The following is a 10,636-nucleotide window of genomic DNA, read 5'->3' as shown; positions in this document are numbered from 1 at the left end:
ATCGGCGGCAAGAGCCTTATGCTTCTTCCAATCCTTCTTACCCTTGTACTTAGAGGAAGTTGATTTTAGAAGTGGACAATCCGGTCTTTTGTGTCCAATCTTCTTGCAATTGAAGCATCTTAAGGCTCTTTCAACATCACTTTCTTCTTTCTTCTTCTTATCTTTCTTATGCTTCTTTCTCCACAAGCTCTTGAATCTTCGTAAAGCTTCTTCTTCGTCACTATCCGCTTCACTTGATGAGTCTTCCTTGGAAGCCTTGAGTGCTAGGGATCTAAATTCCCTCTCCTTCTCCTTTGGCTTCTTTTCCTCTTGTCGGCTAGTAAGGAGCATCTCATGGGTGATGAGAGATCCTACAAGCTCCTCTATGGTTAGCGTCTTGAGATTTTTTGACTCTTGAATCGCGGTCACCTTTGGATCCCAATGGGGAGGAAGAGACCTAAGTAACTTACTCACAAGCTCATCGTTAGGATAAGATTTACCAAGATTAGCTAGTTCGTTAGAAATAATAGAAAAACGAGTATACATTTCCGAAATACTCTCGTTTGGACTCATTCTAAACATTTCATACTTGCTCTTTAACAAGTTTATTTTGGAATCCTTGACTTGTGATGTTCCCTCATGGGTAGTTGCAAGGGTATCCCAAATAGTCTTGGCGGAATCAAAAAGAGCAACTCTATTAAACTCCTCGGTAGCTAAGGCACAAAACAAGGAATTTATTGCTTTGTAGTTCAAATTAGCTTGCCTTTTCTCTACCACATTCCATTCTTCAAAAGGATTGGAAGGTACATTGTATCCATTTTCAACAATGTACCAAAGTTCCACATCTATCGAAAGAAGATAGATGCGCATCCTTGTTTTCCAATGTCCATAGTTTGACCCATTGAAGAAAGGAGGTCTAGTTGTGGAATGGCCTTCCGGAAGTCCGGTTCCAATTTGGTGTGCCATTTCACAATTAGAAGTTGCCAAATAAAATCTTTCCCTAGTTAGATTTTGAAATAACTTTCACAAAAATTTTAAAATCTTTTAAGAGCCAATGCTCTGATACCAAGTGAAAATCCGATATAGGGGGTCCCAAGTTATAATAGAAATGGCAACTATGAGGAGGGAGAATACGGTTGTTTAAGAAAACTAGAATTTACCAATTTGAAAAACTTAAACCGATTAAGAGATCAAAAACAATATTTTAAGCATACAAGTTAAATCTAATGGTGCAATGCAAATGAAAGAGCAAAGAGATAGAAAGAGTGCACCCGAGATTTAAAGTGGTTCGGTCCTCAAACTCGAGGCCTACTCCACTCCACCAACCAAACCCGTTGATGGCTTCACTATTTGATCTTCTTAACCTTGGCGAAGATCGGTGCCAATTACAATTGCTTTAACCTTGGTGGCAATCCTCACCACGGAGAAAAAGAGCTCCGCTTCTCCGAATACTCGCCCGAATACAAATCTTGAAAGATGAAAGAAAGAACTAAAAGATCCCTTCACAAGGGTTACAAAAGATGTACAATTGAGAGCCTATGATCCAAATCCTAGAGTTGGTGATGAGAGGCACAATTGAAGCTTGATTCACTCTTGGGTATTCAAATGAAGTTTAAGAGTGTTAGGATTGATGATTTGTATGTTTAGAACACCCATATTTATAGGAAAACCAAAATATGACCGTTCAATGGCATTGAGGTAATTCCAGCAAAATTCCAAACGGCTCTTTTTCAGACCGTTGGAGTGTTCTCGGAGTTCCGAGAATAATTCTCGGAGTTCCGAGAATTCTCGGAGTTCCGAGAAAAAATCTCGGAGTTCCGAGAAGCCTCACAGAAATTGGAAAAAGTCTACTGGACCATTTCTCGGAGTTCCGAGAATAATTCTCGGAGTTCCGAGAATTCTCGGAGTTCCGAGAAAACCTCTCGGAGTTCCGAGAAGCCTATGCAGAGCAGATTTTCAATTCTGTTTTTTTGGGCTTCCAGTTCTCAACCAAGATGGGATTGCTATGAGGGTTCCAAGGTGTTGGAACTCCACAAGTACAATCACTTGTTTATTTAGGGTGTGTGAGATTACTTTAATTATGCCTCTAAAAACCTAATCTAGGTTTGGATCAATTACATTAAAAAAATGGTCTTCAATATTAATTTCTTCATGTCTTCAAGTCTTCATGACTTCTTGCTTGATGACTTTGGCCTTCCAATTAGTGGTCCAATGTGGGCTTCTTGGCCTTCAATCCAAGCATCCTTGATCTTACTTTATCAAGATCTACAACTTAGACAAACAAACACATTAGTGATAAATGATCACTTGTGTATTGGAATCATCAAAACAAGATGGGAATGCCAAGGTAAAAACCATTGGGCTTACAAAAAGCCACAACAAGAAGAACACATGGTACCTTGATAGTGGATGCTCTAGACACATGACCGGAGATCTCACTCAATTTGCATCCCTATCACTCAAGGATGGTGAAGATGTTACCTTTGGAGATGACAAGAAAGGAAAAGTCAAAGGAGAAGGCACCATAGGTAACTCTACCTCTCCCATACATGATGTACTTTATGTTGATGGCTTATCCCATAATCTTATTAGCATTAGTCAATTATGTGACAATGGTTTTGAAGTAGTCTTCAACCCCAACAAATGCATTGTTAAGAATAAGATAGATGAAAAAGTAAAATTCATAAGCTCTAGAGACAATAACATTTACACAATTGGGCTAGATGATCTTAAACTCCAAAATGTAACTTGTCTTAATGCCATTAGTGAAGATTCTTGGTTATGGCATAGGAGATTGGGTCATGTCGGAATGGATCTCATTTCAACCCTCTCCTCAAAAGACATTGTTAGGGGATTGTCTGAGTTCAAATACACCAAAGATCACATTTGTAGAACTTGTCAATTAGGTAAACAATTAAAGAGCTCATTTGCCCCTAAAAATATGATATCTACCACTTACCCCTTGCAACTACTTCATATGGATCTTTTTGGACCAATGAAGACAAGTAGCCTTGGTGGAAAGAGGTACGTGTTTGTCATTGTGGATGACTACTCACGATATACATGGGTCATATTTTTAGCACATAAAGATGAAACCTATGAAAATTTTCTTAAATTGTGTAATCAAGTCCAAAATGAAAAAGGTATTTCCATATCTTACATTAGAAGTGACCATGGAACGAAATTTGAAAATGTACAATTTGACACTTACTGTAATGAACATGGCATCAAATACAATTTTTCTGCACCTAGGACACCTCAACAAAATGGGGTTGTAGAAAGAAAGAACCGAACCCTCCAAGAAATGGCTAGAACTATGTTGCATGAAAATGATCTCCCTAGATACTTTTGGGCGGAGGCGGTTAGCACCGCTTGCTATATCATAAATAGGGTATATATAAGGCCAATTTCTAAAAAAACACCTTATGAGCTTTGGAAAAACTTGAAACCAAATATAAGCTATTTTAGAGTGTTTGGTTGTAAATGCTATATCTTGAACATTAAAGATAACCTACACAAATTTGATAAGAAGTCGGATGATGGCATATTCTTAGGGTATTCTACACATAGCAAGGCATATAGAGTATTTAATAGAAGAACCCTAGTTGTAGAAGAATCCATGCATGTTACATTTGATGAGAGAGAGCCAACACCTCAAGAAATGCCACATGATGAGGATGAACCTATTGAATACCTCTTACCTAAGACAAATGCTCCTCCCCATGCATCTACAAGTAATACATCACCTAGTGAGGAAGTAGAGAATGAAGATGATGACTCATTACCTAGGGATAGGAGAATATTGGTAGATCATCCTGAATCCCAAATCTTAGGTGATGCCACATCGCCAGTAAGAACTAGATCATACTATCGTAGTGTGAGTAACAACTTGGCGTTCCTATCCGAATTAGAACCAAAGTCCATCAAAGAAGCCGAAAAGGATGAATATTGATTGATGGCTATGCAAGAAGAGTTGAGTCAATTCGAAAGGAACAAGGTGTGGAGGCTAGTACCTAGACCTAGTGATCATCCAGTCATTGGCACGAGATGGGTGTATAGAAACAAATTGGATGAAAATAGAATTATCACTAGAAATAAAGCTAGGCTTGTAGCCCAAGGGTACAATCAAGAGGAGGGAATAGACTATGGTGAGACATTTGCTCCTGTTGCCCGTATGGAAGCTATTAGGATACTCTTGGCATATGCTTCTCATAAAGGATTTAAACTATATCAAATGGATGTCAAAAGTGCCTTCCTAAATGGCTATATCCAAGAGGAAGTATATGTTGAGCAACCTCCAGGTTTTGAGGACTACAAACATCCAAATCATGTCTTCAGGCTTGATAAAGTTTACTTGGTGGATGATTAAAGATTAGAAATATAATGTAAATCCCACAACAAGATAAATGAATAAGATGAATGGTTTCTTTTAGGCCTTGTATCAAACACTTGGTGGAACCTTAGTTGATCTACTCTTCTTTAGTTCTTTTGACAAACCCTTTGTGGATGGTTCATGGAAACTTAATTAACAAATTAAAGAGCCTAATTAGCAAGGTACTACATAAGCAAGTTAAGTACCAATGCTAACTACTCACTCAATTCTAAGTGTATAAATGCAAGCACAAATAAGAGTTAGGGAGAGAGAGGGATAAGTACTGTACAAGAGACATGAGGACTTATAGTGGTTCGGTCTTAACTCCAAGACCTACCTACTCCACTCTTCTCAAGTTTTGTTTCCTTGAGGAATCCACTATCTTCTTCCAAGGAACTTAAATATGGCGTTCCTTCCGTCAAGTACAATCCGAGCGTCCAAGCTTCAAGGGTCTTAAATACGGACAACTTTATTGCCAAATAAAATGAAGAGAAGAAGGATGTTGCTCACTTGCCTCTAGATAGGCTGATTACAGTTAAAAAGCACTTACTCTCACTCAAGATAAGATGAACAAGTAAAAGCCCTAAGATCTCTCAAGAACCATCTAAAGTCAAGCCACAAGAGAAAAGGGGAGAGTGATTTCCTTGTTAGAATGATGTAAATACCTTTGTAAATGCTCAAGGAATGTTAGATTTTGTTATTGAGTTGATTCTCAAAGGCCCCAAGGTCCATTTATATAGAAGGGAGTCAAATATGCCTTTTTTAGACCCCCAATGGTCTTCTTGGAGTCCGCACTCGGAGCTCCGAGTGGACCGTTACAGATTATTATATATTTTTTTGAACCTGGTGCATTTCTCGGAGCTCCGAGAAATTTCTCGGAGTTTCGAGCTCGGAGCTCCGAGAATAATTCTCAGAGTTCTGTGACTCGATTTCTAGCAATCAGTGTCCAACTTGAAAAATTCATCTCTCCTTCTTTTCCTGTCGGATTTCGACGTTCTTATACTCTACGGATATGAAAATAATGAGAGCTATCCGTTAAAAATATTTTCAAAAATATTTAAAAATTTTGTAAATAAGGTTTGGTAGGATTTAGTTTCTGGTCCAGGTTGGCCTTCAGAACTCGATTTTTGGTCAAATGTGATGGAATGCCATATGAGTCCCAACATGTTGGTACACCACCATGGCCATGCACTTATCCATTTAAGTCATTCTTTAAGCTTATTGGTCTCTTTGAAAAACATATTTTAGGGGTTTTAAGATGTGCCTTGACTAGAGAAAACACAAGAGAGATAGGTGATACAATCTACCATTTTTACCACTCTCTTGAATGAACTCTTGAGGTAGCCATTGCTTGATCTTCTCTTTGAGTGCATGGCTTGCTTTGGGATCTTCAAGGTTGAGCTTCTTTGCTTGACACCTTCTAAGGATGATGCCACCATTTGGTTCAAGCTCCTTTGCAAGTTGTTGATCCACAAGCTTTGGCCTTCATTAATCTTCCTTTGTTTGTTCAATGCTTTGAGATGATTGTGTTGAGCTTCTCCATGATTAATCCTCCAAGGTATGTGTAAGCACAATGGTTTCCACCTTGGCATTCCCATCTTATTTTGATGATTCCAATACACAAGTGATCTATGATCACTAATGTGTTTGATTGTCTAAGTTGTAGATCACATTGGTGCTAAGACAACATTGCTTGGATTGAGGCCAAGAAGCACTCATTGGACCACTTCATGAAGGCCAAAGACATCAAAATCCAAGACAAATGAAGACTTGAAGAATCCATTGAAGATCAAGTTATATTAGATTGTATTAAGATCCAATCTTAGTTTTAGATTTGAAAGGCATAATTAAGTAAATAAACACACACCCTAAAATATAAGTGATTGTATTTGTGGAGTTTCAACACCTTGGAACCCTCATAGCAATCCCATCTTGGTGTTAAGTTGGAAGCCCAAAAACAGAAATGAAAATCTGCTCAGACATAGGCTTCTCGGAACTCCGAGAGTTTTTCTCGGAACTCCGAGAATTACTCTCGGAACTCCGAGAAATGGTCCAGTGACATTTTTTCATCTTCTGTTTGAATTCCCGGAACTCCGAGATTTTTTCTCAGAACTCCGAGAAATATTCTCAGAACTCCAGAACACTACAACGGTCGGAAAAATGGCCGTTGGGAATTTTGCTGGAATTACCACAATGCCATTGAACGGTCATATTTTGGTTTTCCTATATATATGGGCATTCCAAACATTACAATCATTAATCCTAACACTCTAAAAACCTACTTGAACATCCTTAGAGTGAATCAAACTTGTTTATGCCTCTCATCATCTAAGATTAGGATTCGGATCTATAGGCTATATTTGTACATCTTCTGCAAAGTTGTAAACCCTTGTGAGGGATTTTTGTTCTTTCTTTCTTATTCAAGAAATTGTATTCGGGCGAGTGTTCGGAGAAGCGTAGCCCACTCTCCGTGGTGAGGATTGCCACCAAGGTTAAAGGTGATCGGAATTTGTAATCGGCACCGATCTTCGCCGAAGTTAAGAAGATCTCTTAGTGAAGCCATCAACGGGTCTTTGTTGGTGGAGTGGAGTAGGCCTCGCGTTTTGAGGACCGAACCACTTTAAATCTTGGGTGCACTCTCTCTTGAACTCTAGCTCTTTACTTTGCATTGCACCTTTAGATTTAACTTGTGTGCTTGAATTTCATTTTGATCTCTTAATTTTCAATTTAGGTTCGAGTTTTCAAAAGATTAAAACTTGTTAGAAACCTAATTAATTCTCACTCCTCATAGTTGCCGTACTAGGGACCACCCTTGGAATTTCAGTATGGTTTGTCCAAGTATGCTCTAGCTCCTTTGTCCTTTGTTTGGTTCATCTTCAAGCATAGGCCATCTGTGTGTGTTGGTGCTAACATGGATTAACCTGTGAATTTCCTGTCCATAGCACAACACTCAAGTCAAACAATTAGTCCATAAAAGACTAATCAATTTGCATTTGTTAATCATCAGAACAAGGTGATTGAGTGAACCCATGGGGAACCCTTGGGCTAACATCATAGAACAGAATTTGAAACCATTCACTTGAGCACATATTGTAAAGAGCATGGACCAGACAACCAAATGGTGTAGTTGAAAGAAAGAATAGGGTTCTTTAAGAAATAGCTAGGTCTATGCTTCATGACAAAAATTTGCCTAGAATCTTTTGGGATGAAGCCGTGAATACGGCTTTTTATGTAATTAATAGAGTCATGATTAGACCCCATACACACAAGACACCTTATGAGCTTTGGAATGATAGAAAATCCAATATTAAATATTTTAAGGTGTTTGGGTGTAAGTCCTATGTCTTGAATATCAAAGATAACATTCACAAATTTGATGCAAAATCCGATAAAGGTATATTCCTTGGATATTCTACAAGAAGTAAATCATATAGAGTATACAATAGGAGAACACTTTGTGTGGAGGAGGTCGTTCATGTGAAATTTGATAAACTTAGTGAAGAAACCAAAAACACACATGATGATGATGATTATGAAGTAAACTCCCAAGACACAAACCAAAATGAAAATGAAAATGAAAATGAAGTGCAAGTTGATAATATTAGTGAGGTCTTAGAAACATTAGGATTCGAGAGTCCTCCTAAGGAGATTGATGATCAAGGGAAAGGAAAAATGATTTTATCTAATCACCCACGTACCCAAATCATTGGTGATTCCTCTAAAGGAGTTAAAACTAGGTCCCACTATAGAAATGTTTGTGAGTTTGCAGCCTTTTTGCTGCACAAAATATAGATGAGGCCGAAAAAGATGAATTTTAGATTATTTTCATGCAAGAGGAACTAAATCAATTTGAACGAAACAAAGTTTGAAAATTGGTTCCTAGACCTAGAGACCACCCAGTGATTGGTACTAGGTGGGTCTATAAAAATAAGTTAGATGAACAAAGGGAGATACAAAGGAATAAAGCTCGATTAGTATCCCAAGGTTACAATCAAGAAGAAGATATCGATTATGATGAGACCTTTGCACCCGTTGCCCTGTTAGAAGCCATTAGGATGCTTCTTGCATTTGCTTGTCGTAGAGGCTTCAAGCTATATCAAATGGATGTCAAGAGTGCACTCCAAAATGAGTTTATCATGGAGGAAGTTTATGTTTTAAATTCCCTAACCATGTTTATAAATTAGACAAAGCCCTATATAGACTAAAGCAAGCTCCTAGAGCTTGGTATGATAGGCTTAGTTCCTTCTTATTAGACAAGGGCTTTGAAGTGGGCAAGTTTGACAAAACCCTTTTCATCAAGAGAGACAAGGAGATGACATAGTCATTGTGCAAGAGCTTGAATGGTATATCATATACAAGTGTAAGCCCAACGGTCTACTCTCCTATTTTGTTTTGATGATTCTAAACATAATTGATTATGTTCTTTAATACTAATCAATTTGCCTTGAAGTGTTGTGTTAAGATAGGTTGATCATTGAAGGAACCAACACACCACATGGTCATGCTTGAAGATGTACCACACAAGAGTCAAAGGAGCTAAGTGGAGCTCACATTATCTCTCAAGCAAGCATTCACAAAATGGAAGACCAATTGAAAACCAAGGCTAAAGAAAAGTTGAGAGTTACCTAGATTTCATTGTACATCTTTTCTCTTTAGATTTGTAAGTCAAGGCAGGTTTTCAAAATAGTTTCTAAAACCACTTAAGAACTAAAATGGTTAAGTGAATGGATATGTGGTGGACCAACATGTTGGGACCCTCATAAACATTCCAAAATTATCATAGGAATTGAGTTCCAAAAGCCCAAAATTAAATAAGCAATAAGAACATAAATATCTGCTTATTTTAGGCTTCTCGGAACTCCGAGAAATGGTCCAGTAGTATTTTACAACTTCTAGCCATTCTCTCGGAACTCCGAGAAATGGTCCAGTAGTATTTTTCATATTCTGGCCATTTTCTCGGAACTCCGAGAACGTCGCGACAGCACAAAAAAGAGCCGTTGGGATTTGAATTAAAATCTGGTTTTTGATATTTACACCTCCAAACGGTCATATCTTCTCAAGGGCTATAAAAACACATTCAAGATGATTATTTTTCTCTCTTGAACCATTTGAAAAACACTCTTAAGCATTTCAAAGAACTTGTAAATTCCTTTGGCTTGAGATTTTATTTTTCTTCTCCCCAAACTTGCCTTGCACTTGCAAATCATTTTGAGTTTGGATTTAGGGCTTTCACTTGGAATCTATTGTGGAGAGCACTCAAGGGGACTACATCATGCATCAAGCTTTCAAGAGAAGCCAAGCATTTCATCTTCCATTTATTGTAAAGGTGGCTAGGGCATCCTATTTTATTACCCTAGGGAGTATCGCTTAGAACTCGGCGAAGAAGGAGAGTCAGTGTAAATGTGTCAAGGGCATCCTCATTTAATACCCCTTGGAAGTGTAATCGCCTCGGAGCCGGGCATCGTGGAGGTCTCGCATAGTGGAAATCCTTAAGGACGATCTTAAGAAGAGTGGAGTAGGGCTTTGCTCGAACCACTATACATCGGTGTATTCCTTCCTTTTCTTGAACATTTCATTCTTGTTTTTGGTTTGGCATTTCATTTTGCTTTGATCTTATTTGAACTAACCAAAATCTAATCAAGAGAAGAAAAATCAAATTAGGTTTAATACTTAAATTTAAAAAGGTATAAATTAGTGTTAAAATCAATTCACCCTCCTCTTGTTTATTTCAACAAGGCACATCGTATAGAGAAGCTGTTATTCATCTTGACACCCCACTTGCAATTTCACTTCTTTATCTCTACCTCTTTGCTATTGCCAAAAGGGGGAGAATTTTGGGAATTGATTAGGTAGTCCAATTGTATATGCACCATATGCTTTGCAGTCATTAATTTTATTTGTCCATATAATGAGGGAGAGCTATGCTTTATTGTGTATATTATATCATACATATTCATCTATTTGGTTGATATCTCCTTCTTCCCTAATCAATTTGTTTGCCATCATAAAAAAAGGGGGAGAATGTGAACCGAAGGGTTCGCATGGGTTAATCATTCACCTTAGCTTCTTGTTTGATGCTAGCAAACTAAATTGATTAGCTTTTATGGACTAATGTGTTGCTTTGAGGTGTGTTGTGTCATATAAAGGAATTTCATGCCGTAATCGCCATTACACAACTCTTCTCAACACATAGCTTGTGGATCAAGAAAGCAAGGAACCAAGAGCTTGCACCTACATTGGAGGCATCCTCGTTTGAAGATGTTCAAGTTAAGAAGCTCAACATGA

Source organism: Tasmannia lanceolata, unplaced genomic scaffold, assembly GCF_043159265.1.
Source record: "Tasmannia lanceolata isolate RefF3 unplaced genomic scaffold, GAP_Taslan_0.1 ptg000021l, whole genome shotgun sequence".
NCBI lineage: Eukaryota > Viridiplantae > Streptophyta > Magnoliopsida > Canellales > Winteraceae > Tasmannia > Tasmannia lanceolata.
The sequence above is the reverse complement of the archived record's forward strand: the minus strand, read 5'-3'. Positions refer to the sequence as shown.